Source organism: Eucyclogobius newberryi, unplaced genomic scaffold (assembly GCF_026437365.1).
Source record: "Eucyclogobius newberryi isolate DKJ021-1_F unplaced genomic scaffold, fEucNew1.0.hap1 SCAF_86, whole genome shotgun sequence".
NCBI lineage: Eukaryota > Metazoa > Chordata > Actinopteri > Gobiiformes > Gobiidae > Eucyclogobius > Eucyclogobius newberryi.
In genome coordinates, this window is record NW_027316528.1 from 68,372 (window position 1) to 92,349 (window position 23,978).

Consider the following 23,978-nt stretch of genomic DNA (forward strand, 5'->3'; position numbering starts at 1 on the left):
GTCCGCAGCGTAGCTGTCGGGAAGAAATGCGTGCAGTGCTGCGGATGTAAAGACGATCCTGTGTCTAAATCTGAAGTCAAAATGACCTACGTTATGTGGGGTGTACCAATTAAAGATGTTGGCCCAGATGGTTGCGATGGTGCGTGCGGGGAATGTTAATGACCATTTGTGTTCCGAGGCGGGACGCCCGAGCACTCCCGGCAACAACAACTGATACAGGATGCGGGTGGGTAGGTCTGTGAAAATCCTAAACCTCCCCGTGCTAACAAATACATTAAAATTCAACTTACCTGTCGTGCTCCCCATTTGGCCCAAAGTGCTTCCCCAATGCCTGACCAGATTCCTGTTAAAAATACTTACCATACCACTAATATACTTTCTCCTAAACACTTTACCTGCTAACCTAAAACACTTCCCTATGTAATCTACACTAAAATTACCTTTCACGTCAAATACCTTACCTACATATTCCAGCCCAGCCTCCTCCATCGCCCCACTGATCATGCACTCGCGCTTCCCGGGGGGAGCGGAGAGCAAGTCAGGGTTATGACGGAGGGGCATGTGCGCGAGACCCTCACCGCTGTCTGGAACCGCCACAGTCAGGGGCCTGAAAGTCCTCCACGCCTCCAAGAGTTCCCTCTCGAAGGGGGGGAGGCCCTCCAGGACCGAAACAGGGGGCAACAAACACAAATTATAAACACCAAACTTACCTAGACTATTAACAAACTCACCTATATAATCCTTCCATGGAGCATCTACCTCAACGTCTAGAAATTTCCGAATTGTTTTCAGCCTGAAGGCCTTCTTCCTTAACTCTAAATCTGCTAACTTTAAACCTCCCTGATCGTACTCACCTATCATAACCTTATGTGCAATAAAGCCCCTCTCACGATTCCACAAAAAGTGGTTTATCACTAACCTTAATTTGTTAGCATAGACCCCCGGCAGGCCGTACACGGAGAGTGCATGGTTCAACATGGACATGCACAAAGAATTTACAACTAAGACTTTACCTTTTAATGTCAGATTACGACGTCTCCAAAAATTCAAGCGCGCTGTAATTTTCTCGCACAAAGGCGACCAAAGTGCAGTACGACACGCCTCCTCGTCTCTGCCCAGGGGGACGCCGAGGACCTTGTAGGAGTCCCCCGCCTCCCGGAGCTGGACAGGGAGAGGAACAGGCGTGACGCTGCCGCAAAATTTAACCGTGGTTTTATCGAAATTGATTTTGGCCCCTGAAGCGAGGCCGTAAACATTGAGCACGTGGAGAGAGGCGTTCAGGCTCTCCACGTCTCGGAGGATCAGATTCGTGTCATCTGCGTACTGAAAAATTTTGACTTCCCTACCCGCAGGCGTGGTCAGTCCCCTCACCGCCGCGTCCGCCCTCAACATGGCCGCCAAAGGCTCAGCGGCGATGCTGTAGAGGAGCGACGAGAGGGGACAGCCCTGCCTGACTGATCTTTTTAAGGGGAAAGAGTCAGTTAGAAACCCGTTGACTTTGACCTTACTGACCGCAAAGGAATAGATGAGCTGTAGCCAATTAACAAACCGTTCGCCGAAACCTAACTTACCTAATACAGTCCAGAGGAACGAATGCTCAACTCTGTCGAACGCCTTGTTAAAGTCTACACTAACGTGAATACCACCGGTCGCGTGCATCTGCCGAAGGAGATATCTCAGAGACAAAACTGTGTCTGAGATGTCCCTCCCGGGGACGCTGTAGGCCTGCGAGGGGTGTATGACGGATCCAATCACACGCTTTAACCTACCTGCTAATACCTTTGCTAAAATTTTATAGTCTACGTTCAAAAGGCTAATGGGCCTGTAGTTGGCGAGGCTGCTCCTGTCGCCCTTCTTAAAAAGCAGAGTGACGACACTCATCGCAAAACCATCGCCAACTCTACTCTCACTCTCAAAATCCTGATATAATAGGAGTAGGATCGGAGCTAACCTGGAAGCGAAACGCTTGAAAAACTCACAGGTTAGTCCGTCCTCTCCGGGGCTTTTCCCTGTATTTAAACTCTTGACTGCAGCCTCTATCTCCATGAGAGACAGAGGCGCGTCGCACAGCTCCCTATCCTCCCTGCTCAGTGTGCGCTCCAGAGCACCTACAGCCTGGTCTAAAGCCTGCTCTGCCACTCCGTCTGAACTAAAAAGCCTACTATAGAAATCCTGCGCTGTCTCTAAAACCTCACTTACCTCGGAAACAATCTTACCTGTCTTATCTATCAACTTATCTATGTGCATCTTTCCCTGTGTAACCTTCTCACAGCCGAAGAAGAACGCTGTCGAGCGTTCTCCTTCGACTGTGTGTCTGGCTTTTGCCCTCAAAATTGCACCCTGACACCTACTTACCTCCAGCTGCTCCAGCTCAGCGCGCACCACCAGGTACTCTGGATCCACAGGGCCAGTGGTGGAAGCTGCGCCCTGGTCCAGGACCTGCAGGCGCTGGCGGAGAGCGGTCTCCCTCCTGGTCGACAGCCACGCCTTGTGTTTGCTGTAATTGACACAGAGCTTTTTAATGCGTGTTTTTGCCGTCGGCCACCAATCGACCACGCTGTCGATCAGCTCCAGCTCCATGTCAAATACATCAAACAAAAAGTCCATTTTCCTACAAAAAGTTTCATCACCGAGGATGGAGCTGTTTAGGACCCACAGTCCTCCATTCCTCGGTGATGAAACTAACCCAAAATAAATATCTAAAGTGGAGTGATCACTCAAGCCTGACCACTTGTAGGAAGCACCACTGACTCTCTGTGCCAGGTCTGAGGAGGCAAAACAGAGGTCAATGCGGGACTGCTTCAGGACGCCCTGGACGACCTGCCGCCTGGAGAAATCCTTCAGGAAGGGGTGGACGAACCGCCACACCTCCGTCAGGTTCCTGCTGGCGGCTTCTTCCAACAGGGCTGTCCTGGCAGTGCTGTTTTTAAAAGAGTTGTTAATGCCGATGTCTGTCTTGCAAAGTGTTGTATTAAAGTCACCGATTATGATTGTATTGTCGTTCGCAAAGCGAAATATTTTTTTGAAGAATTGCCTCCTCAGACCATCATCGTTCGGGGCGTAGATGTTAATTAGTCTGAACTTCACTGTGTCCGTGAAGTCCAGGACCAGGAAGGAGCCCTCTGGGTCGGCGTGTACCAGGGTGGGTTGGCCTAAAACACCAGGCCTCACCACCGTGGCCACACCGCGCGAGCACGCCGTGCCCAGGGCCCAAAATACAGAGCCTACTCCCATGCTCCGCACTTGTTGCGCGTGGCTGACATCCCAGTGCGTTTCTTGGATGCAGAGCACGTCCCACTTGGAAAAGTGTAACGCGCTCTGCATCCGCACTGGGCTCCGCAGGCCGCCTGCGTTCCAAGAGGACAAGGAGAACGCCATTAAGAGGAGACTTTGGAGGATGTAACCCATCTTTTATTTAGACTTCTTTTTGGCGCCCGTCGCATCCGACTGCCACACTCTTTTTCTGACTTCACGGGTGGAGAAATCCATGAAGTCATCATTAAAAACAGTCTCGAGCTCACCTCGTGGGGCAGAGCTGCGTGTGGAGGATGGTGGGTTGATGGAGCTTTCTGCTGGCGCTTTTGAGGTGGTTGGAACGGAGGAGGCAGAGCCGCTCTCAGCAGCAGCGCCCTCTCCGTCTCCTGCCACCTGCTTCCTGCGTCTTGCCCCTTTCTTATCCTTCTTCTCCACCTGTCCCCTCTTACCACCGTCCGACTGGAGCTTGGGATCATCACCCAGCCCTGTGGTGATGTCCCCCCCTTTGGAGGTAAGATGCGGGGCCTGTCCCGCACCCATCCTCCTCCCGGGTTCAGCCTCTTCCTCCACGGGCTTAGGAGTTGGACCCTCACGAGTCCCCTCCCTCTGGTCAGGAGGAGCAGTTTGTCCTGCTCCCACCTTCCCAGACGCCAGCGCTGAGCCGAGCACCATCTCCAGTGCGACGGACGCCTCCTCGTCTGAGGAGTCAGAGGAGCAAGAGGAGCCAGACACCTCTGGCTCCCCTGACTCCTCCACAGCCTCCTCCTCCAAAAACTCCTCTACTTCGGAGAGAGCAGTTGCGGGCACGTTCTGGGCCACGTCACTGCTCTCTCCTCCAATGGCGTCCTCCCTGTCCTCCCCTCTGTCCTCCCCTCTGTCCTCCTCTCTGTCACCCGCACCACACGGACATAAGTGGCGGAACATGCGGCACTCTCTGCACTTCGGGGCCCGCTGCGCGACGCACTCGCGCGCGTAATGCCCCTGGCTCCCGCAGTTGCGGCACAGAAAGTCAGGGCACTCCCTCAGAATATGGCCAGGCTGGAGACACCCCCTACACACCCGCACCTGCCTGTCGTGTATTACCCTGAAGTACTCGGGGCCCCCCGCGGTGTCAAACCTGACAGAATACGGTAAGGACTGCACCGTGTCCGTGAACCTTACCCGTACAAACCTGGTGCCGTCCGCCACGTTCGTCCCCGGCCACATTCTCCTCCTCACCTCGGAGACCGCAGAGACCCCCCAGGCGTAGAGCTTGGCCAGGATCTCCTCGTCCTCGATATAAGCCGGCAGCCCCATGAAGGACACGACCAGCTCATCCACCGAGATGTCACGGGCGTGAACCCTGACTCCTCCAATGCAGTACCCGTCCAGGAGCCGCTCCTTCGCTTTGGTGGTACTGACGGTTACTTCATATTTGTCCTTCGAGATGAGTCTGCACGCTACTATGGAGCCGCACACCTCCTGTGTCGCTTTTAAGAATGCAAGTGGCGTGATTTGTGCTCCCTCCGTCAACTCCAACACCACAGTGAGTTCTTTCATAAATTTCATTCTTCTTTCTTCGTTCTTTCTATTATTTACAGATTCTTTCAAACTTTGTCTTGCCTTTGTCGTGTCCATTCCAGTGTCCGATGCCGTGTTGTCCGTCCTTTGAGCCATGCTCACAAAAAACAAAAAATCCACCTCCCAGTAAGTTTACTGGGAGGGGAACAAACAAAAGAACTGAAAAAAGTAAATGAAAATGACCAAAATAACGATTAAAAACTCAAAAAAAAACTCCCAAACCTCCAGCTCCAGACCATGCAGCACACCACAAATTGCACGCACCTGCACTGATTGCAAAGGGGCGGGTCCAGGGTGGTATGGCCGTGAGCGAAATGTTCCAGGTCAAAACGGCCTTTTTTATATCAAACACTGTCTTTTCGTGAAGAGTACCTTCACGCCACTTGCTCGGTCAAAATTGGGATATCTCAATGAAAAACTTCTTTTTTTTTTTTTTTTTGACAGGTGAAAAAGTGTGAAAAAGCTCACAGCACCTGGTATTCCCAGGCGGTCTCCCATCCAAGTACTAAACAGGCCCAACCCTGCTTGGCTTCCGAGATCAGACGAGATCGGGCGGGTCCAGGGTGGTATGGCCGTGAGCGAAATGTTCCAGGTCAAAACTCGTATAAATGGCTTTTTTTGCATCAAACACTGTCTTTTCGTGAAGAGTACCTTCACGCCACTTGCTCGGTCAAAATTGGGATATCTCAATGAAAAACTTCTTTTTTTTTTTTTTTTTTTTTTTTTTGACAGGTGAAAAAGTGTGAAAATGCTCACAGCACCTGGTATTCCCAGGCGGTCTCCCATCCAAGTACTAAACAGGCCCAACCCTGCTTGGCTTCCGAGATCAGAAGAGATCGGGCGGGTCCAGGGTGGTATGGCCGTGAGCGAAATGTTCCATGTCAAAACTCGTATAAATGGCTTTTTTTGCATCAAACACTGTCTTTTCGTGAAGAGTACCTTCACGCCACTTGCTCGGTCAAAATTGGGATATCTCAATGAAAAACTTCTTTTTTTTTTTTTTTTTGACAGGTGAAAAAGTGTGAAAATGCTCACAGCACCTGGTATTCCCAGGCGGTCTCCCATCCAAGTACTAAACAGGCCCAACCCTGCTTGGCTTCCGAGATCAGAAGAGATCGGGCGGGTCCAGGGTGGTATGGCCGTGAGCGAAATGTTCCATGTCAAAACTCGTATAAATGGCTTTTTTTGCATCAAACACTGTCTTTTCGTGAAGAGTACCTTCACGCCACTTGCTCGGTCAAAATTGGGATATCTCAATGAAAAACTTCTTTTTTTTTTTTTTTTTGACAGGTGAAAAAGTGTGAAAATGCTCACAGCACCTGGTATTCCCAGGCGGTCTCCCATCCAAGTACTAAACAGGCCCAACCCTGCTTGGCTTCCGAGATCAGACGAGATCGGGCGGGTCCAGGGTGGTATGGCCGTGAGCGAAATGTTCCAGGTCAAAACTCGTATAAATGGCTTTTTTTGCATCAAACACTGTCTTTTCGTGAAGAGTACCTTCACGCCACTTGCTCGGTCAAAATTGGGATATCTCAATGAAAAACTTCTTTTATTTTTTTTTTTTTTTTTGACAGGTGAAAAAGTGTGAAATTGCTCACAGCACCTGGTATTCCCAGGCGGTCTCCCATCCAAGTACTAAACAGGCCCAACCCTGCTTGGCTTCCGAGATCAGAAGAGATCGGGCGGGTCCAGGGTGGTATGGCCGTGAGCGAAATGTTCCATGTCAAAACTCGTATAAATGGCTTTTTTTGCATCAAACACTGTCTTTTCGTGAAGAGTACCTTCACGCCACTTGCTCGGTCAAAATTGGGATATCTCAATGAAAAACTTCTTTTTTTTTTTTTTTTTGACAGGTGAAAAAGTGTGAAAAAGCTCACAGCACCTGGTATTCCCAGGCGGTCTCCCATCCAAGTACTAAACAGGCCCAACCCTGCTTGGCTTCCGAGATCAGACGAGATCGGGCGGGTCCAGGGTGGTATGGCCGTGAGCGAAATGTTCCAGGTCAAAACTCGTATAAATGGCTTTTTTTGCATCAAACACTGTCTTTTCGTGAAGAGTACCTTCACGCCACTTGCTCGGTCAAAATTGGGATATCTCAATGAAAAACTTCTTTTTTTTTTTTTTTTTGACAGGTGAAAAAGTGTGAAAATGCTCACAGCACCTGGTATTCCCAGGCGGTCTCCCATCCAAGTACTAAACAGGCCCAACCCTGCTTGGCTTCCGAGATCAGACGAGATCGGGCGGGTCCAGGGTGGTATGGCCGTGAGCGAAATGTTCCAGGTCAAAACTCGTATAAATGGCTTTTTTTGCATCAAACACTGTCTTTTCGTGAAGAGTACCTTCACGCCACTTGCTCGGTCAAAATTGGGATATCTCAATGAAAAACTTCTTTTTTTTTTTTTTTTTTTTTTGACAGGTGAAAAAGTGTGAAAATGCTCACAGCACCTGGTATTCCCAGGCGGTCTCCCATCCAAGTACTAAACAGGCCCAACCCTGCTTGGCTTCCGAGATCAGACGAGATCGGGCGGGTCCAGGGTGGTATGGCCGTGAGCGAAATGTTCCATGTCAAAACTCGTATAAATGGCTTTTTTTGCATCAAACACTGTCTTTTCGTGAAGAGTACCTTCACGCCACTTGCTCGGTCAAAATTGGGATATCTCAATGAAAAACTTCTTTTATTTTTTTTTTTTTTTTGACAGGTGAAAAAGTGTGAAAATGCTCACAGCACCTGGTATTCCCAGGCGGTCTCCCATCCAAGTACTAAACAGGCCCAACCCTGCTTGGCTTCCGAGATCAGAAGAGATCGGGCGGGTCCAGGGTGGTATGGCCGTGAGCGAAATGTTCCATGTCAAAACTCGTATAAATGGCTTTTTTTGCATCAAACACTGTCTTTTCGTGAAGAGTACCTTCACGCCACTTGCTCGGTCAAAATTGGGATATCTCAATGAAAAACTTCTTTTTTTTTTTTTTTTTGACAGGTGAAAAAGTGTGAAAATGCTCACAGCACCTGGTATTCCCAGGCGGTCTCCCATCCAAGTACTAAACAGGCCCAACCCTGCTTGGCTTCCGAGATCAGACGAGATCGGGCGGGTCCAGGGTGGTATGGCCGTGAGCGAAATGTTCCAGGTCAAAACTCGTATAAATGGCTTTTTTTGCATCAAACACTGTCTTTTCGTGAAGAGTACCTTCACGCCACTTGCTCGGTCAAAATTGGGATATCTCAATGAAAAACTTCTTTTATTTTTTTTTTTTTTTTGACAGGTGAAAAAGTGTGAAAATGCTCACAGCACCTGGTATTCCCAGGCGGTCTCCCATCCAAGTACTAAACAGGCCCAACCCTGCTTGGCTTCCGAGATCAGACGAGATCGGGCGGGTCCAGGGTGGTATGGCCGTGAGCGAAATGTTCCAGGTCAAAACTCGTATAAATGGCTTTTTTTGCATCAAACACTGTCTTTTCGTGAAGAGTACCTTCACGCCACTTGCTCGGTCAAAATTGGGATATCTCAATGAAAAACTTCTTTTTTTTTTTTTTTTTGACAGGTGAAAAAGTGTGAAAATGCTCACAGCACCTGGTATTCCCAGGCGGTCTCCCATCCAAGTACTAAACAGGCCCAACCCTGCTTGGCTTCCGAGATCAGACGAGATCGGGCGGGTCCAGGGTGGTATGGCCGTGAGCGAAATGTTCCAGGTCAAAACTCGTATAAATGGCTTTTTTTGCATCAAACACTGTCTTTTCGTGAAGAGTACCTTCACGCCACTTGCTCGGTCAAAATTGGGATATCTCAATGAAAAACTTCTTTTTTTTTTTTTTTTTGACAGGTGAAAAAGTGTGAAAATGCTCACAGCACCTGGTATTCCCAGGCGGTCTCCCATCCAAGTACTAAACAGGCCCAACCCTGCTTGGCTTCCGAGATCAGACGAGATCGGGCGGGTCCAGGGTGGTATGGCCGTGAGCGAAATGTTCCAGGTCAAAACTCGTATAAATGGCTTTTTTTGCATCAAACACTGTCTTTTCGTGAAGAGTACCTTCACGCCACTTGCTCGGTCAAAATTGGGATATCTCAATGAAAAACTTCTTTTATTTTTTTTTTTTTTTTTGACAGGTGAAAAAGTGTGAAAATGCTCACAGCACCTGGTATTCCCAGGCGGTCTCCCATCCAAGTACTAAACAGGCCCAACCCTGCTTGGCTTCCGAGATCAGACGAGATCGGGCGGGTCCAGGGTGGTATGGCCGTGAGCGAAATGTTCCAGGTCAAAACTCGTATAAATGGCTTTTTTTGCATCAAACACTGTCTTTTCGTGAAGAGTACCTTCACGCCACTTGCTCGGTCAAAATTGGGATATCTCAATGAAAAACTTCTTTTTTTTTTTTTTTTTTTTTGACAGGTGAAAAAGTGTGAAAATGCTCACAGCACCTGGTATTCCCAGGCGGTCTCCCATCCAAGTACTAAACAGGCCCAACCCTGCTTGGCTTCCGAGATCAGAAGAGATCGGGCGGGTCCAGGGTGGTATGGCCGTGAGCGAAATGTTCCATGTCAAAACTCGTATAAATGGCTTTTTTTGCATCAAACACTGTCTTTTCGTGAAGAGTACCTTCACGCCACTTGCTCGGTCAAAATTGGGATATCTCAATGAAAAACTTCTTTTTTTTTTTTTTTTTGACAGGTGAAAAAGTGTGAAAATGCTCACAGCACCTGGTATTCCCAGGCGGTCTCCCATCCAAGTACTAAACAGGCCCAACCCTGCTTGGCTTCCGAGATCAGACGAGATCGGGCGGGTCCAGGGTGGTATGGCCGTGAGCGAAATGTTCCAGGTCAAAACTCGTATAAATGGCTTTTTTTGCATCAAACACTGTCTTTTCGTGAAGAGTACCTTCACGCCACTTGCTCGGTCAAAATTGGGATATCTCAATGAAAAACTTCTTTTATTTTTTTTTTTTTTTTTGACAGGTGAAAAAGTGTGAAAATGCTCACAGCACCTGGTATTCCCAGGCGGTCTCCCATCCAAGTACTAACCAGGCCCAACCCTGCTTGGCTTCCGAGATCAGACGAGATCGGGCTGGTCTTTTTTTTTTTTTTTTTTTTATCTTTTATTATCAAAAACATCTTAAAACAAGTATTTACATATATTTACATGAATGTACAGACATACATGACACACAAGGGCAAGGGAATGGGATACACAAGGGCAGGGGGAGACGAGACAAAAAATTACAGAAAATCAAACACACAATCATTCTCCAAACATTCTTCAGTGATGGGGGGTGATGCCGTGGTTGGGGGGGGTGATGCCGGGGTCAGAAGAGGATGTCCAGGTTTCCAGAGGGTGTGAGGTGGATCAGGGTGTTGTGGGGGACGAGGTGGGTGATGAACCGGTGCTCTGCTGCCATGTGGAGGTGTCGGAGGTGTGCGGCCAAGAGTCCTTTGAAGATGGGCCAGGGTGCTGCTGTTTTATTGTCACGGAGATGGATGTTCCTGTTGAGATATAATGTGTACCGGGCTATGGAGAGGGTTAGTCGGGCGAGATGGGTGTTGGCTCCAGAGCGACTCTGTCCGGGACCAAAGAGGAGGAGCCAGGGCTCCTGGTCGTCCCCTCCTAGGGCCGCCGGCGGTGGGAGCCTCCAGGACAGCCTCCGAGCGAGGAGGTCCAGCAGTCGGGACCAGAACGGGCGGACGGCCGGGCAGGTGTACAGCATGTGCTCCAGGGTCTCGGGGGGTCCGTGGCACACGGGGCAGTCCGCAGCGTAGCTGTCGGGAAGAAATGCGTGCAGTGCTGCGGATGTAAAGACGATCCTGTGTCTAAATCTGAAGTCAAAATGACCTACGTTATGTGGGGTGTACCAATTATAGATGTTGGCCCAGATGGTTGCGATGGTGAGTGCGGGGAATGTTAATGACCATTTGTGTTCCGAGGCGGGACGCCCGAGCACTCCCGGCAACAACAACTGATACAGGATGCGGGTGGGTAGGTCTGTGAAAATCCTAAACCTCCCCGTGCTAACAAATACATTAAAATTCAACTTACCTGTCGTGCTCCCCATTTGGCCCAAAGTGCTTCCCCAATGCCTGACCAGATTCCTGTTAAAAATACTTACCATACCACTAATATACTTTTTCCTAAACACTTTACCTGCTAACCTAAAACACTTCCCTATGTAATCTACACTAAAATTACCTTTCACGTCAAATACCTTACCTACATATTCCAGCCCAGCCTCCTCCATCGCCCCACTGATCATGCACTCGCGCTTCCCGGGGGGAGCGGAGAGCAAGTCAGGGTTATGACGGAGGGGCATGTGCGCGAGACCCTCACCGCTGTCTGGAACCGCCACAGTCAGGGGCCTGAAAGTCCTCCACGCCTCCAAGAGTTCCCTCTCGAAGGGGGGGAGGCCTTCCAGGACCGAAACAGGGGGCAACAAACACAAATTATAAACACCAAACTTACCTAGACTATTAACAAACTCACCTATATAATCCTTCCATGGAGCATCTACCTCAACGTCTAGAAATTTCCGAATTGTTTTCAGCCTGAAGGCCTTCTTCCTTAACTCTAAATCTGCTAACTTTAAACCTCCCTGATCGTACTCACCTATCATAACCTTATGTGCAATAAAGCCCCTCTCACGATTCCACAAAAAGTGGTTTATCACTAACCTTAATTTGTTAGCATAGACCCCCGGCAGGCCGTACACGGAGAGTGCATGGTTCAACATGGACATGCACAAAGAATTTACAACTAAGACTTTACCTTTTAATGTCAGATTACGACGTCTCCAAAAATTCAAGCGCGCTGTAATTTTCTCGCACAAAGGCGACCAAAGTGCAGTACGACACGCCTCCTCGTCTCTGCCCAGGGGGACGCCGAGGACCTTGTAGGAGTCCCCGGCCTCCCGGAGCTGGACAGGGAGAGGAACAGGCGTGACGCTGCCGCAAAATTTAACCGTGGTTTTATCGAAATTGATTTTGGCCCCTGAAGCGAGGCCGTAAACATTGAGCACGTGGAGAGAGGCGTTCAGGCTCTCCACGTCTCGGAGGATCAGATTCGTGTCATCTGCGTACTGAAAAATTTTGACTTCCCTACCCGCAGGCGTGGTCAGTCCCCTCACCGCCGCGTCCGCCCTCAACATGGCCGCCAAAGGCTCAGCGGCGATGCTGTAGAGGAGCGACGAGAGGGGACAGCCCTGCCTGACTGATCTTTTTAAGGGGAAAGAGTCAGTTAGAAACCCGTTGACTTTGACCTTACTGACCGCAAAGGAATAGATGAGCTGTAGCCAATTAACAAACCGTTCGCCGAAACCTAACTTACCTAATACAGTCCAGAGGAACGAATGCTCAACTCTGTCGAACGCCTTGTTAAAGTCTACACTAACGTGAATACCACCGGTCGCGTGCATCTGCCGAAGGAGATATCTCAGAGACAAAACTGTGTCTGAGATGTCCCTCCCGGGGACGCTGTAGGCCTGCGAGGGGTGTATGACGGATCCAATCACACGCTTTAACCTACCTGCTAATACCTTTGCTAAAATTTTATAGTCTACGTTCAAAAGGCTAATGGGCCTGTAGTTGGCGAGGCTGCTCCTGTCGCCCTTCTTAAAAAGCAGAGTGACGACACTCATCGCAAAACCATCGCCAACTCTACTCTCACTCTCAAAATCCTGATATAATAGGAGTAGGATCGGAGCTAACCTGGAAGCGAAACGCTTGAAAAACTCACAGGTTAGTCCGTCCTCTCCGGGGCTTTTTCCTGTATTTAAACTCTTGACTGCAGCCTCTATCTCCATGAGAGACAGAGGCGCGTCGCACAGCTCCCTATCCTCCCTGCTCAGTGTGCGCTCCAGAGCACCTACAGCCTGGTCTAAAGCCTGCTCTGCCACTCCGTCTGAACTAAAAAGCCTACTATAGAAATCCTGCGCTGTCTCTAAAACCTCACTTACCTCGGAAACAATCTTACCTGTCTTATCTATCAACTTATCTATGTGCATCTTTCCCTGTGTAACCTTCTCACAGCCGAAGAAGAACGCTGTCGAGCGTTCTCCTTCGACTGTGTGTCTGGCTTTTGCCCTCAAAATTGCACCCTGACACCTACTTACCTCCAGCTGCTCCAGCTCAGCGCGCACCACCAGGTACTCTGGATCCACAGGGCCAGTGGTGGAAGCCGCGCCCTGGTCCAGGACCTGCAGGCGCTGGCGGAGAGCGGTCTCCCTCCTGGTCGACAGCCACGCCTTGTGTTTGCTGTAATTGACACAGAGCTTTTTAATGCGTGTTTTTGCCGTCGGCCACCAATCGACCACGCTGTCGATCAGCTCCAGCTCCATGTCAAATACATCAAACAAAAAGTCCATTTTCCTACAAAAAGTTTCATCACCGAGGATGGAGCTGTTTAGGACCCACAGTCCTCCATTCCTCGGTGATGAAACTAACCCAAAATAAATATCTAAAGTGGAGTGATCACTCAAGCCTGACCACTTGTAGGAAGCACCACTGACTCTCTGTGCCAGGTCTGAGGAGGCAAAACAGAGGTCAATGCGGGACTGCTTCAGGACGCCCTGGACGACCTGCCGCCTGGAGAAATCCTTCAGGAAGGGGTGGACGAACCGCCACACCTCCGTCAGGTTCCTGCTGGCGGCTTCTTCCAACAGGGCTGTCCTGGCAGTGCTGTTTTTAAAAGAGTTGTTAATGCCGATGTCTGTCTTGCAAAGTGTTGTATTAAAGTCACCGATTATGATTGTATTGTCGTTCGCAAAGCGAAATATTTTTTTGAAGAATTGCCTCCTCAGACCATCATCGTTCGGGGCGTAGATGTTAATTAGTCTGAACTTCACTGTGTCCGTGAAGTCCAGGACCAGGAAGGAGCCCTCTGGGTCGGCGTGTACCAGGGTGGGTTGGCCTAAGACACCAGGCCTCACCACCGTGGCCACACCGCGCGAGCACGCCGTGCCCAGGGCCCAAAATACAGAGCCTACTCCCATGCTCCGCACTTGTTGCGCGTGGCTGACATCCCAGTGCGTTTCTTGGATGCAGAGCACGTCCCACTTGGAAAAGTGTAACGCGCTCTGCATCCGCACTGGGCTCCGCAGGCCGCCTGCGTTCCAAGAGGACAAGGAGAACGCCATTAAGAGGAGACCTTGGAGGATGTAACCCATCTTTTATTTAGACTTCTTTTTGGCGCCCGTCGCATCCGACTGCCACACTCTTTTTCTGACTTCACGGGTGGAGAAATCCATGAAGTCATCATTAAAAACAGTCTCGAGCTCACCTCGTGGGGCAGAGCTGCGTGTGGAGGATGGTGGGTTGATGGAGCTTTCTGCTGGCGCTTTTGAAGTGGTTGGAACGGAGGAGGCAGAGCCGCTCTCAGCAGCAGCGCCCTCTCCGTCTCCTGCCACCTGCTTCCTGCGTCTTGCCCCTTTCTTATCCTTCTTCTCCACCTGTCCCCTCTTACCACCGTCCGACTGGAGCTTGGGATCATCACCCAGCCCTGTGGTGATGTCCCCCCCTTTGGAGGTAAGATGCGGGGCCTGTCCCGCACCCATCCTCCTCCCGGGTTCAGCCTCTTCCTCCACGGGCTTAGGAGTTGGACCCTCACGAGTCCCCTCCCTCTGGTCAGGAGGAGCAGTTTGTCCTGCTCCCACCTTCCCAGACGCCAGCGCTGAGCCGAGCACCATCTCCAGTGCGACGGACGCCTCCTCGTCTGAGGAGTCAGAGGAGCAAGAGGAGCCAGACACCTCTGGCTCCCCTGACTCCTCCACAGCCTCCTCCTCCAAAAACTCCTCTACTTCGGAGAGAGCAGTTGCGGGCACGTTCTGGGCCACGTCACTGCTCTCTCCTCCAATGGCGTCCTCCCTGTCCTCCCCTCTGTCCTCCCCTCTGTCCTCCTCTCTGTCACCCGCACCACACGGACATAAGTGGCGGAACATGCGGCACTCTCTGCACTTCGGGGCCCGCTGCGCGACGCACTCGCGCGCGTAATGCCCCTGGCTCCCGCAGTTGCGGCACAGAAAGTCAGGGCACTCCCTCAGAATATGGCCAGGCTGGAGACACCCCCTACACACCCGCACCTGCCTGTCGTGTATTACCCTGAAGTACTCGGGGCCCCCCGCGGTGTCAAACCTGACAGAATACGGTAAGGACTGCACCGTGTCCGTGAACCTTACCCGTACAAACCTGGTGCCGTCCGCCACGTTCGTCCCCGGCCACATTCTCCTCCTCACCTCGGAGACCGCAGAGACCCCCCAGGCGTAGAGCTTGGCCAGGATCTCCTCGTCCTCGATATAAGCCGGCAGCCCCATGAAGGACACGACCAGCTCATCCACCGAGATGTCACGGGCGTGAACCCTGACTCCTCCAATGCAGTACCCGTCCAGGAGCCGCTCCTTCGCTTTAGTGGTACTGACGGTTACTTCATATTTGTCCTTCGAGATGAGTCTGCACGCTACTATGGAGCCGCACACCTCCTGAGTCGATTTCAAAAAAGCTAGTGGCGTGATTTGTGCTCCCTCCGTCAACTCCAACACCACAGTGAGTTCTTTCATAAATTTCATTCTTCTTTCTTCGTTCTTTCTATTATTTACAGATTCTTTCAAACTTTGTCTTGCCTTTGTCGTGTCCATTCCAGTGTCCGATGCCGTGTTGTCCGTCCTTTGAGCCATGCTCACAAAAAACAAAAAATCCACCTCCCAGTAAGTTTACTGGGAGGGGAACAAACAAAAGAACTGAAAAAAGTAAATGAAAATGACCAAAATAACGATTAAAAACTCAAAAAAAAACTCCCAAAACCCCCAGCTCCAGACCATGCAGCACACCACAAATTGCACGCACCTGCACTGATTGCAAAGGGGCGGGTCCAGGGTGGTATGGCCGTGAGCGAAATGTTCCAGGTCAAAACGGCCTTTTTTATATCAAACACTGTCTTTTCGTGAAGAGTACCTTCACGACACTTGCTCGGTCAAAATTGGGATATCTCAATGAAAAACTTCTTTTTTTTTTTTTTTTTTGACAGGTGAAAAAGTGTGAAAATGCTCACAGCACCTGGTATTCCCAGGCGGTCTCCCATCCAAGTACCAACCAGGCCCAACCCTGCTTGGCTTCCGAGATCAGACGAGATGGGGCTGGTCCAGGGTGGTATGGCCATGAGCGAAATGTTCCAGGTCAAAACGGCCTTTTTTATATCAAACACTGTCTTTTCGTGAAGAGTACCTTCACGCCACTTGCTCGGTCAAAAGTGGGATATCGCAATGAAAAACTTCTTTTTTTTTTTTTTTTTTTTTTTTGACAGGTGAAAAAGTGTGAAAATGCTCACAGCACCTGGTATTCCCAGGCGGTCTCCCATCCAAGTACTAACCAGGCCCAACCCTGCTTGGCTTCCGAGATCAGACGAGATCGGGCTGGTCCAGGGTGGTATGGCCGTGAGCGAAATGTTCCAGGTCAAAACGGCCTTTTTTATATCAAACACTGTCTTTTTGTGAAGAGTACCTTCACGCCACTTGCTAGGTCAAAATTGGGATATCTCAATGAAAAACTTCTTTTTTTTTTTTTTTTTTTTTTTTGACAGGTGAAAAAGTGTGAAAATGCTCACAGCACCTGGTATTCCCAGGCGGTCTCCCATCCAAGTACCAACCAGGCCCAACCCTGCTTGGCTTCCGAGATCAGACGAGATGGGGCTGGTCCAGGGTGGTATGGCCATGAGCGAAATGTTCCAGGTCAAAACGGCCTTTTTTATATCAAACACTGTCTTTTCGTGAAGAGTACCTTCACGCCACTTGCTCGGTCAAAAGTGGGATATCTCAATGAAAAACTTCTTTTTTTTTTTTTTTTTTTTTTTTGACAGGTGAAAAAGTGTGAAAATGCTCACAGCACCTGGTATTCCCAGGCGGTCTCCCATCCAAGTACCAACCAGGCCCAACCCTGCTTGGCTTCCGAGATCAGACGAGATGGGGCTGGTCCAGGGTGGTATGGCCGTGAGCGAAATGTTCCAGGTCAAAACGGCCTTTTTTATATCAAACACTGTCTTTTCGTGAAGAGTACCTTCACGACACTTGCTCGGTCAAAATTGGGATATCTCAATGAAAAACTTCTTTTTTTTTTTTTTTTTTGACAGGTGAAAAAGTGTGAAAATGCTCACAGCACCTGGTATTCCCAGGCGGTCTCCCATCCAAGTACCAACCAGGCCCAACCCTGCTTGGCTTCCGAGATCAGACGAGATGGGGCTGGTCCAGGGTGGTATGGCCATGAGCGAAATGTTCCAGGTCAAAACGGCCTTTTTTATATCAAACACTGTCTTTTCGTGAAGAGTACCTTCACGCCACTTGCTCGGTCAAAATTGGGATATCTCAATGAAAAACTTCTTTTTTTTTTTTTTTTTTGACAGGTGAAAAAGTGTGAAAATGCTCACAGCACCTGGTATTCCCAGGCGGTCTCCCATCCAAGTACCAACCAGGCCCAACCCTGCTTGGCTTCCGAGATCAGACGAGATGGGGCTGGTCCAGGGTGGTATGGCCATGAGCGAAATGTTCCAGGTCAAAACGGCCTTTTTTATATCAAACACTGTCTTTTCGTGAAGAGTACCTTCACGCCACTTGCTAGGTCAAAATTGGGATATCTCAATGAAAAACTTCTTTTTTTTTTTTTTTTTTTTTTTTGACAGGTGAAAAAGTGTGAAAATGCTCACAGCACCTGGTATTCCCAGGCGGTCTCCCATCCAAGTACTAACCAGGCCCAACCCTGCTTGGCTTCCGAGATCAGACGAGATCGGGCTGGTCCAGGGTGGTATGGCCGTGAGCGAAATGTTCCAGGTCAAAACGGCCTTTTTTATATCAAACACTGTCTTTTCGTGAAGAGTACCTTCACGACACTTGCTCGGTCAAAATTGGGATATCTCAATGAAAAACTTCTTTTTTTTTTTTTTTTTTGACAGGTGAAAAAGTGTGAAAATGCTCACAGCACCTGGTATTCCCAGGCGGTCTCCCATCCAAGTACCAACCAGGCCCAACCCTGCTTGGCTTCCGAGATCAGACGAGATGGGGCTGGTCCAGGGTGGTATGGCCATGAGCGAAATGTTCCAGGTCAAAACGGCCTTTTTTATATCAAACACTGTCTTTTCGTGAAGAGTACCTTCACGCCACTTGCTCGGTCAAAAGTGGGATATCGCAATGAAAAACTTCTTTTTTTTTTTTTTTTTTTTTTTTGACAGGTGAAAAAGTGTGAAAATGCTCACAGCACCTGGTATTCCCAGGCGGTCTCCCATCCAAGTACTAACCAGGCCCAACCCTGCTTGGCTTCCGAGATCAGACGAGATCGGGCTGGTCCAGGGTGGTATGGCCGTGAGCGAAATGTTCCAGGTCAAAACGGCCTTTTTTATATCAAACACTGTCTTTTCGTGAAGAGTACCTTCACGACACTTGCTCGGTCAAAATTGGGATATCTCAATGAAAAACTTCTTTTTTTTTTTTTTTTTTGACAGGTGAAAAAGTGTGAAAATGCTCACAGCACCTGGTATTCCCAGGCGGTCTCCCATCCAAGTACCAACCAGGCCCAACCCTGCTTGGCTTCCGAGATCAGACGAGATGGGGCTGGTCCAGGGTGGTATGGCCATGAGCGAAATGTTCCAGGTCAAAACGGCCTTTTTTATATCAAACACTGTCTTTTCGTGAAGAGTACCTTCACGCCACTTGCTCGGTCAAAAGTGGGATATCGCAATGAAAAACTTCTTTTTTTTTTTTTTTTTTTTTTTTGACAGGTGAAAAAGTGTGAAAATGCTCACAGCACCTGGTATTCCCAGGCGGTCTCCCATCCAAGTACTAACCAGGCCCAACCCTGCTTGGCTTCCGAGATCAGACGAGATCGGGCTGGTCCAGGGTGGTATGGCCGTGAGCGAAATGTTCCAGGTCAAAACGGCCTTTTTTATATCAAACACTGTCTTTTTGTGAAGAGTACCTTCACGCCACTTGCTAGGTCAAAATTGGGATATCTCAATGAAAAACTTCTTTTTTTTTTTTTTTTTTTTTTTTGACAGGTGAAAAAGTGTGAAAATGCTCACAGCACCTGGTATTCCCAGGCGGTCTCCCATCCAAGTACCAACCAGGCCCAACCCTGCTTGGCTTCCGAGATCAGACGAGATGGGGCTGGTCCAGGGTGGTATGGCCATGAGCGAAATGTTCCAGGTCAAAACGGCCTTTTTTATATCAAACACTGTCTTTTCGTGAAGAGTACCTTCACGCCACTTGCTCGGTCAAAAGTGGGATATCTCAATGAAAAACTTCTTTTTTTTTTTTTTTTTTTTTTTTGACAGGTGAAAAAGTGTGAAAATGCTCACAGCACCTGGTATTCCCAGGCGGTCTCCCATCCAAGTACCAACCAGGCCCAACCCTGCTTGGCTTCCGAGATCAGACGAGATGGGGCTGGTCCAGGGTGGTATGGCCGTGAGCGAAATGTTCCAGGTCAAAACGGCCTTTTTTATATCAAACACTGTCTTTTCGTGAAGAGTACCTTCACGACACTTGCTCGGTCAAAATTGGGATATCTCAATGAAAAACTTCTTTTTTTTTTTTTTTTTTGACAGGTGAAAAAGTGTGAAAATGCTCACAGCACCTGGTATTCCCAGGCGGTCTCCCATCCAAGTACCAACCAGGCCCAACCCTGCTTGGCTTCCGAGATCAGACGAGATGGGGCTGGTCCAGGGTGGTATGGCCATGAGCGAAATGTTCCAGGTCAAAACGGCCTTTTTTATATCAAACACTGTCTTTTCGTGAAGAGTACCTTCACGCCACTTGCTCGGTCAAAATTGGGATATCTCAATGAAAAACTTCTTTTTTTTTTTTTTTTTTGACAGGTGAAAAAGTGTGAAAATGCTCACAGCACCTGGTATTCCCAGGCGGTCTCCCATCCAAGTACCAACCAGGCCCAACCCTGCTTGGCTTCCGAGATCAGACGAGATGGGGCTGGTCCAGGGTGGTATGGCCATGAGCGAAATGTTCCAGGTCAAAACGGCCTTTTTTATATCAAACACTGTCTTTTCGTGAAGAGTACCTTCACGCCACTTGCTAGGTCAAAATTGGGATATCTCAATGAAAAACTTCTTTTTTTTTTTTTTTTTTTTTTTTGACAGGTGAAAAAGTGTGAAAATGCTCACAGCACCTGGTATTCCCAGGCGGTCTCCCATCCAAGTACTAACCAGGCCCAACCCTGCTTGGCTTCCGAGATCAGACGAGATCGGGCTGGTCCAGGGTGGTATGGCCGTGAGCGAAATGTTCCAGGTCAAAACGGCCTTTTTTATATCAAACACTGTCTTTTCGTGAAGAGTACCTTCACGACACTTGCTCGGTCAAAATTGGGATATCTCAATGAAAAACTTCTTTTTTTTTTTTTTTTTTGACAGGTGAAAAAGTGTGAAAATGCTCACAGCACCTGGTATTCCCAGGCGGTCTCCCATCCAAGTACCAACCAGGCCCAACCCTGCTTGGCTTCCGAGATCAGACGAGATGGGGCTGGTCCAGGGTGGTATGGCCATGAGCGAAATGTTCCAGGTCAAAACGGCCTTTTTTATATCAAACACTGTCTTTTCGTGAAGAGTACCTTCACGCCACTTGCTCGGTCAAAAGTGGGATATCGCAATGAAAAACTTCTTTTTTTTTTTTTTTTTTTTTTTTGACAGGTGAAAAAGTGTGAAAATGCTCACAGCACCTGGTATTCCCAGGCGGTCTCCCATCCAAGTACTAACCAGGCCCAACCCTGCTTGGCTTCCGAGATCAGACGAGATCGGGCTGGTCCAGGGTGGTATGGCCGTGAGCGAAATGTTCCAGGTCAAAACGGCCTTTTTTATATCAAACACTGTCTTTTCGTGAAGAGTACCTTCACGACACTTGCTCGGTCAAAATTGGGATATCTCAATGAAAAACTTCTTTTTTTTTTTTTTTTTTGACAGGTGAAAAAGTGTGAAAATGCTCACAGCACCTGGTATTCCCAGGCGGTCTCCCATCCAAGTACCAACCAGGCCCAACCCTGCTTGGCTTCCGAGATCAGACGAGATGGGGCTGGTCCAGGGTGGTATGGCCATGAGCGAAATGTTCCAGGTCAAAACGGCCTTTTTTATATCAAACACTGTCTTTTCGTGAAGAGTACCTTCACGCCACTTGCTCGGTCAAAAGTGGGATATCGCAATGAAAAACTTCTTTTTTTTTTTTTTTTTTTTTTTGACAGGTGAAAAAGTGTGAAAATGCTCACAGCACCTGGTATTCCCAGGCGGTCTCCCATCCAAGTACTAACCAGGCCCAACCCTGCTTGGCTTCCGAGATCAGACGAGATCGGGCTGGTCCAGGGTGGTATGGCCGTGAGCGAAATGTTCCAGGTCAAAACGGCCTTTTTTATATCAAACACTGTCTTTTTGTGAAGAGTACCTTCACGCCACTTGCTAGGTCAAAATTGGGATATCTCAATGAAAAACTTCTTTTTTTTTTTTTTTTTTTTTTTTGACAGGTGAAAAAGTGTGAAAATGCTCACAGCACCTGGTATTCCCAGGCGGTCTCCCATCCAAGTACCAACCAGGCCCAACCCTGCTTGGCTTCCGAGATCAGACGAGATGGGGCTGGTCCAGGGTGGTATGGCCATGAGCGAAATGTTCCAGGTCAAAACGGCCTTTTTTATATCAAACACTGTCTTTTCGTGAAGAGTACCTTCACGCCACTTGCTCGGTCAAAAGTGGGATATCTCAATGAAAAACTTCTTTTTTTTTTTTTTTTTTTTTTTTTGACAGGTGAAAAAGTGTGAAAATGCTCACAGCACCTGGTATTCCCAGGCGGTCTCCCATCCAAGTACCAACCAGGCCCAACCCTGCTTGGCTTCCGAGATCAGACGAGATGGGGCTGGTCCAGGGTGGTATGGCCATGAGCGAAATGTTCCAGGTCAAAACGGCCTTTTTTATATCAAACACTGTCTTTTCGTGAAGAGTACCTTCACGCCACTTGCTCGGTCAAAAGTGGGATATCTCAATGAAAAACTTCTTTTTTTTTTTTTTTTTTTTTTTTGACAGGTGAAAAAGTGTGAAAATGCTCACAGCACCTGGTATTCCCAGGCGGTCTCCCATCCAAGTACTAACCAGGCCCAACCCTGCTTGGCTTCCGAGATCAGACGAGATCGGGCTGGTCCAGGGTGGTATGGCCGTGAGCGAAATGTTCCAGGTCAAAACGGCCTTTTTTATATCAAACACTGTCTTTTCGTGAAGAGTACCTTCACGCCACTTGCTCGGTCAAAATTGGGATATCTCAATGAAAAACTTCTTTTTTTTTTTTTTTTTTGACAGGTGAAAAAGTGTGAAAATGCTCACAGCACCTGGTATTCCCAGGCGGTCTCCCATCCAAGTACTAACCAGGCCCAACCCTGCTTGGCTTCCGAGATCAGACGAGATCGGGCTGGTCCAGGGTGGTATGGCCGTGAGCGAAATGTTCCAGGTCAAAACGGCCTTTTTTATATCAAACACTGTCTTTTCGTGAAGAGTACCTTCACGCCACTTGCTCGGTCAAAATTGGGATATCTCAATGAAAAACTTCTTTTTTTTTTTTTTTTTTGACAGGTGAAAAAGTGTGAAAATGCTCACAGCACCTGGTATTCCCAGGCGGTCTCCCATCCAAGTACTAACCAGGCCCAACCCTGCTTGGCTTCCGAGATCAGACGAGATCGGGCTGGTCCAGGGTGGTATGGCCGTGAGCGAAATGTTCCAGGTCAAAACGGCCTTTTTTATATCAAACACTGTCTTTTCGTGAAGAGTACCTTCACGCCACTTGCTCGGTCAAAATTGGGATATCTCAATGAAAAACTTCTTTTTTTTTTTTTTTTTTTTTGACAGGTGAAAAAGTGTGAAAATGCTCACAGCACCTGGTATTCCCAGGCGGTCTCCCATCCAAGTACTAAACAGGCCCAACCCTGCTTGGCTTCCGAGATCAGAAGAGATCGGGCTGGTCCAGGGTGGTATGGCCGTGAGCGAAATGTTCCAGGTCAAAACGGCCTTTTTTATATCAAACACTGTCTTTTCGTGAAGAGTACCTTCACGCCACTTGCTCGGTCAAAATTGGGATATCTCAATGAAAAACTTCTTTTATTTTTTTTTTTTTTTTTGACAGGTGAAAAAGTGTGAAAATGCTCACAGCACCTGGTATTCCCAGGCGGTCTCCCATCCAAGTACTAAACAGGCCCAACCCTGCTTGGCTTCCGAGATCAGACGAGATGGGGCTGGTCCAGGGTGGTATGGCCGTGAGCGAAATGTTCCAGGTCAAAACGGCCTTTTTTATATCAAACACTGTCTTTTCGTGAAGAGTACCTTCACGCCACTTGCTCGGTCAAAAGTGGGATATCGCAATGAAAAACTTCTTTTTTTTTTTTTTTTTTTTTTTTGACAGGTGAAAAAGTGTGAAAATGCTCACAGCACCTGGTATTCCCAGGCGGTCTCCCATCCAAGTACTAACCAGGCCCAACCCTGCTTGGCTTCCGAGATCAGACGAGATCGGGCTGGTCCAGGGTGGTATGGCCGTGAGCGAAATGTTCCAGGTCAAAACGGCCTTTTTTATATCAAACACTGTCTTTTCGTGAAGAGTACCTTCACGACACTTGCTCGGTCAAAATTGGGATATCTCAATGAAAAACTTCTTTTTTTTTTTTTTTTTTGACAGGTGAAAAAGTGTGAAAATGCTCACAGCACCTGGTATTCCCAGGCGGTCTCCCATCCAAGTACCAACCAGGCCCAACCCTGCTTGGCTTCCGAGATCAGACGAGATGGGGCTGGTCCAGGGTGGTATGGCCATGAGCGAAATGTTCCAGGTCAAAACGGCCTTTTTTATATCAAACACTGTCTTTTCGTGAAGAGTACCTTCACGCCACTTGCTCGGTCAAAAGTGGGATATCGCAATGAAAAACTTCTTTTTTTTTTTTTTTTTTTTTTTGACAGGTGAAAAAGTGTGAAAATGCTCACAGCACCTGGTATTCCCAGGCGGTCTCCCATCCAAGTACCAACCAGGCCCAACCCTGCTTGGCTTCCGAGATCAGACGAGATGGGGCTGGTCCAGGGTGGTATGGCCATGAGCGAAATGTTCCAGGTCAAAACGGCCTTTTTTATATCAAACACTGTCTTTTCGTGAAGAGTACCTTCACGCCACTTGCTCGGTCAAAAGTGGGATATCTCAA

General features: G+C 48.7%; 31 non-coding genes and 15 pseudogenes across 31 annotated transcripts; all 46 read right to left on the bottom strand.

The window, feature by feature from the left end:
* Positions 1-5,276: 5,276 nt before the first annotated feature.
* LOC140352581 (5S ribosomal RNA) lies at positions 5,277-5,395 on the bottom strand. Its single transcript, XR_011925494.1, has one exon. It is a non-coding gene; the product is annotated as a 5S ribosomal RNA (ribosomal RNA).
* A 169-nt stretch (positions 5,396-5,564) lies between these two features.
* LOC140352975 (5S ribosomal RNA) lies at positions 5,565-5,683 on the bottom strand. Its single transcript, XR_011925848.1, has one exon. It is a non-coding gene; the product is annotated as a 5S ribosomal RNA (ribosomal RNA).
* Positions 5,684-5,843: 160 nt separating this feature from the next.
* Positions 5,844-5,962, bottom strand: LOC140352986 (5S ribosomal RNA). Its single transcript, XR_011925849.1, has one exon. It is a non-coding gene; the product is annotated as a 5S ribosomal RNA (ribosomal RNA).
* Positions 5,963-6,122: 160 nt separating this feature from the next.
* Positions 6,123-6,241, bottom strand: LOC140352696 (5S ribosomal RNA). The gene has a single exon (XR_011925605.1). It is a non-coding gene; the product is annotated as a 5S ribosomal RNA (ribosomal RNA).
* A 165-nt stretch (positions 6,242-6,406) lies between these two features.
* LOC140353000 (5S ribosomal RNA) lies at positions 6,407-6,525 on the bottom strand. Its single transcript, XR_011925851.1, has one exon. It is a non-coding gene; the product is annotated as a 5S ribosomal RNA (ribosomal RNA).
* A 160-nt stretch (positions 6,526-6,685) lies between these two features.
* Positions 6,686-6,804, bottom strand: LOC140352593 (5S ribosomal RNA). The gene has a single exon (XR_011925505.1). It is a non-coding gene; the product is annotated as a 5S ribosomal RNA (ribosomal RNA).
* A 160-nt stretch (positions 6,805-6,964) lies between these two features.
* LOC140352708 (5S ribosomal RNA) lies at positions 6,965-7,083 on the bottom strand. The gene has a single exon (XR_011925616.1). It is a non-coding gene; the product is annotated as a 5S ribosomal RNA (ribosomal RNA).
* A 165-nt stretch (positions 7,084-7,248) lies between these two features.
* Positions 7,249-7,367, bottom strand: LOC140352719 (5S ribosomal RNA). The gene has a single exon (XR_011925627.1). It is a non-coding gene; the product is annotated as a 5S ribosomal RNA (ribosomal RNA).
* A 164-nt stretch (positions 7,368-7,531) lies between these two features.
* LOC140353011 (5S ribosomal RNA) lies at positions 7,532-7,650 on the bottom strand. The gene has a single exon (XR_011925852.1). It is a non-coding gene; the product is annotated as a 5S ribosomal RNA (ribosomal RNA).
* A 160-nt stretch (positions 7,651-7,810) lies between these two features.
* Positions 7,811-7,929, bottom strand: LOC140352730 (5S ribosomal RNA). Its single transcript, XR_011925638.1, has one exon. It is a non-coding gene; the product is annotated as a 5S ribosomal RNA (ribosomal RNA).
* Positions 7,930-8,093: 164 nt separating this feature from the next.
* LOC140352741 (5S ribosomal RNA) lies at positions 8,094-8,212 on the bottom strand. The gene has a single exon (XR_011925649.1). It is a non-coding gene; the product is annotated as a 5S ribosomal RNA (ribosomal RNA).
* Positions 8,213-8,372: 160 nt separating this feature from the next.
* Positions 8,373-8,491, bottom strand: LOC140352752 (5S ribosomal RNA). Its single transcript, XR_011925660.1, has one exon. It is a non-coding gene; the product is annotated as a 5S ribosomal RNA (ribosomal RNA).
* A 160-nt stretch (positions 8,492-8,651) lies between these two features.
* Positions 8,652-8,770, bottom strand: LOC140352765 (5S ribosomal RNA). The gene has a single exon (XR_011925672.1). It is a non-coding gene; the product is annotated as a 5S ribosomal RNA (ribosomal RNA).
* A 165-nt stretch (positions 8,771-8,935) lies between these two features.
* On the bottom strand, positions 8,936-9,054 carry LOC140352777 (5S ribosomal RNA). The gene has a single exon (XR_011925683.1). It is a non-coding gene; the product is annotated as a 5S ribosomal RNA (ribosomal RNA).
* A 164-nt stretch (positions 9,055-9,218) lies between these two features.
* LOC140353023 (5S ribosomal RNA) lies at positions 9,219-9,337 on the bottom strand. Its single transcript, XR_011925853.1, has one exon. It is a non-coding gene; the product is annotated as a 5S ribosomal RNA (ribosomal RNA).
* Positions 9,338-9,497: 160 nt separating this feature from the next.
* LOC140352788 (5S ribosomal RNA) lies at positions 9,498-9,616 on the bottom strand. The gene has a single exon (XR_011925694.1). It is a non-coding gene; the product is annotated as a 5S ribosomal RNA (ribosomal RNA).
* A 6,211-nt stretch (positions 9,617-15,827) lies between these two features.
* LOC140352955 (5S ribosomal RNA) lies at positions 15,828-15,946 on the bottom strand (annotated as a pseudogene).
* Positions 15,947-16,103: 157 nt separating this feature from the next.
* On the bottom strand, positions 16,104-16,222 carry LOC140352528 (5S ribosomal RNA). Its single transcript, XR_011925452.1, has one exon. It is a non-coding gene; the product is annotated as a 5S ribosomal RNA (ribosomal RNA).
* Positions 16,223-16,379: 157 nt separating this feature from the next.
* LOC140352957 (5S ribosomal RNA) lies at positions 16,380-16,498 on the bottom strand (annotated as a pseudogene).
* A 157-nt stretch (positions 16,499-16,655) lies between these two features.
* Positions 16,656-16,774, bottom strand: LOC140352929 (5S ribosomal RNA). Its single transcript, XR_011925828.1, has one exon. It is a non-coding gene; the product is annotated as a 5S ribosomal RNA (ribosomal RNA).
* A 151-nt stretch (positions 16,775-16,925) lies between these two features.
* LOC140352958 (5S ribosomal RNA) lies at positions 16,926-17,044 on the bottom strand (annotated as a pseudogene).
* Positions 17,045-17,195: 151 nt separating this feature from the next.
* Positions 17,196-17,314, bottom strand: LOC140352959 (5S ribosomal RNA; annotated as a pseudogene).
* Positions 17,315-17,471: 157 nt separating this feature from the next.
* On the bottom strand, positions 17,472-17,590 carry LOC140352538 (5S ribosomal RNA). The gene has a single exon (XR_011925453.1). It is a non-coding gene; the product is annotated as a 5S ribosomal RNA (ribosomal RNA).
* Positions 17,591-17,741: 151 nt separating this feature from the next.
* On the bottom strand, positions 17,742-17,860 carry LOC140352960 (5S ribosomal RNA; annotated as a pseudogene).
* Positions 17,861-18,017: 157 nt separating this feature from the next.
* On the bottom strand, positions 18,018-18,136 carry LOC140352539 (5S ribosomal RNA). The gene has a single exon (XR_011925454.1). It is a non-coding gene; the product is annotated as a 5S ribosomal RNA (ribosomal RNA).
* Positions 18,137-18,287: 151 nt separating this feature from the next.
* Positions 18,288-18,406, bottom strand: LOC140352961 (5S ribosomal RNA; annotated as a pseudogene).
* Positions 18,407-18,563: 157 nt separating this feature from the next.
* LOC140352540 (5S ribosomal RNA) lies at positions 18,564-18,682 on the bottom strand. The gene has a single exon (XR_011925455.1). It is a non-coding gene; the product is annotated as a 5S ribosomal RNA (ribosomal RNA).
* A 157-nt stretch (positions 18,683-18,839) lies between these two features.
* LOC140352962 (5S ribosomal RNA) lies at positions 18,840-18,958 on the bottom strand (annotated as a pseudogene).
* A 157-nt stretch (positions 18,959-19,115) lies between these two features.
* On the bottom strand, positions 19,116-19,234 carry LOC140352930 (5S ribosomal RNA). Its single transcript, XR_011925829.1, has one exon. It is a non-coding gene; the product is annotated as a 5S ribosomal RNA (ribosomal RNA).
* Positions 19,235-19,385: 151 nt separating this feature from the next.
* Positions 19,386-19,504, bottom strand: LOC140352964 (5S ribosomal RNA; annotated as a pseudogene).
* Positions 19,505-19,655: 151 nt separating this feature from the next.
* On the bottom strand, positions 19,656-19,774 carry LOC140352965 (5S ribosomal RNA; annotated as a pseudogene).
* A 157-nt stretch (positions 19,775-19,931) lies between these two features.
* Positions 19,932-20,050, bottom strand: LOC140352541 (5S ribosomal RNA). The gene has a single exon (XR_011925456.1). It is a non-coding gene; the product is annotated as a 5S ribosomal RNA (ribosomal RNA).
* Positions 20,051-20,201: 151 nt separating this feature from the next.
* On the bottom strand, positions 20,202-20,320 carry LOC140352966 (5S ribosomal RNA; annotated as a pseudogene).
* A 157-nt stretch (positions 20,321-20,477) lies between these two features.
* On the bottom strand, positions 20,478-20,596 carry LOC140352542 (5S ribosomal RNA). The gene has a single exon (XR_011925457.1). It is a non-coding gene; the product is annotated as a 5S ribosomal RNA (ribosomal RNA).
* A 151-nt stretch (positions 20,597-20,747) lies between these two features.
* On the bottom strand, positions 20,748-20,866 carry LOC140352967 (5S ribosomal RNA; annotated as a pseudogene).
* A 156-nt stretch (positions 20,867-21,022) lies between these two features.
* LOC140352544 (5S ribosomal RNA) lies at positions 21,023-21,141 on the bottom strand. Its single transcript, XR_011925458.1, has one exon. It is a non-coding gene; the product is annotated as a 5S ribosomal RNA (ribosomal RNA).
* A 157-nt stretch (positions 21,142-21,298) lies between these two features.
* LOC140352968 (5S ribosomal RNA) lies at positions 21,299-21,417 on the bottom strand (annotated as a pseudogene).
* Positions 21,418-21,575: 158 nt separating this feature from the next.
* On the bottom strand, positions 21,576-21,694 carry LOC140352969 (5S ribosomal RNA; annotated as a pseudogene).
* A 157-nt stretch (positions 21,695-21,851) lies between these two features.
* On the bottom strand, positions 21,852-21,970 carry LOC140352545 (5S ribosomal RNA). Its single transcript, XR_011925459.1, has one exon. It is a non-coding gene; the product is annotated as a 5S ribosomal RNA (ribosomal RNA).
* A 151-nt stretch (positions 21,971-22,121) lies between these two features.
* Positions 22,122-22,240, bottom strand: LOC140352547 (5S ribosomal RNA). The gene has a single exon (XR_011925461.1). It is a non-coding gene; the product is annotated as a 5S ribosomal RNA (ribosomal RNA).
* A 151-nt stretch (positions 22,241-22,391) lies between these two features.
* On the bottom strand, positions 22,392-22,510 carry LOC140352548 (5S ribosomal RNA). Its single transcript, XR_011925462.1, has one exon. It is a non-coding gene; the product is annotated as a 5S ribosomal RNA (ribosomal RNA).
* A 154-nt stretch (positions 22,511-22,664) lies between these two features.
* Positions 22,665-22,783, bottom strand: LOC140352900 (5S ribosomal RNA). The gene has a single exon (XR_011925801.1). It is a non-coding gene; the product is annotated as a 5S ribosomal RNA (ribosomal RNA).
* A 155-nt stretch (positions 22,784-22,938) lies between these two features.
* LOC140352926 (5S ribosomal RNA) lies at positions 22,939-23,057 on the bottom strand. Its single transcript, XR_011925825.1, has one exon. It is a non-coding gene; the product is annotated as a 5S ribosomal RNA (ribosomal RNA).
* Positions 23,058-23,214: 157 nt separating this feature from the next.
* Positions 23,215-23,333, bottom strand: LOC140352549 (5S ribosomal RNA). Its single transcript, XR_011925464.1, has one exon. It is a non-coding gene; the product is annotated as a 5S ribosomal RNA (ribosomal RNA).
* A 151-nt stretch (positions 23,334-23,484) lies between these two features.
* LOC140352970 (5S ribosomal RNA) lies at positions 23,485-23,603 on the bottom strand (annotated as a pseudogene).
* Positions 23,604-23,759: 156 nt separating this feature from the next.
* LOC140352971 (5S ribosomal RNA) lies at positions 23,760-23,878 on the bottom strand (annotated as a pseudogene).
* Between the last annotated feature and the right edge of the window lie 100 nt (positions 23,879-23,978).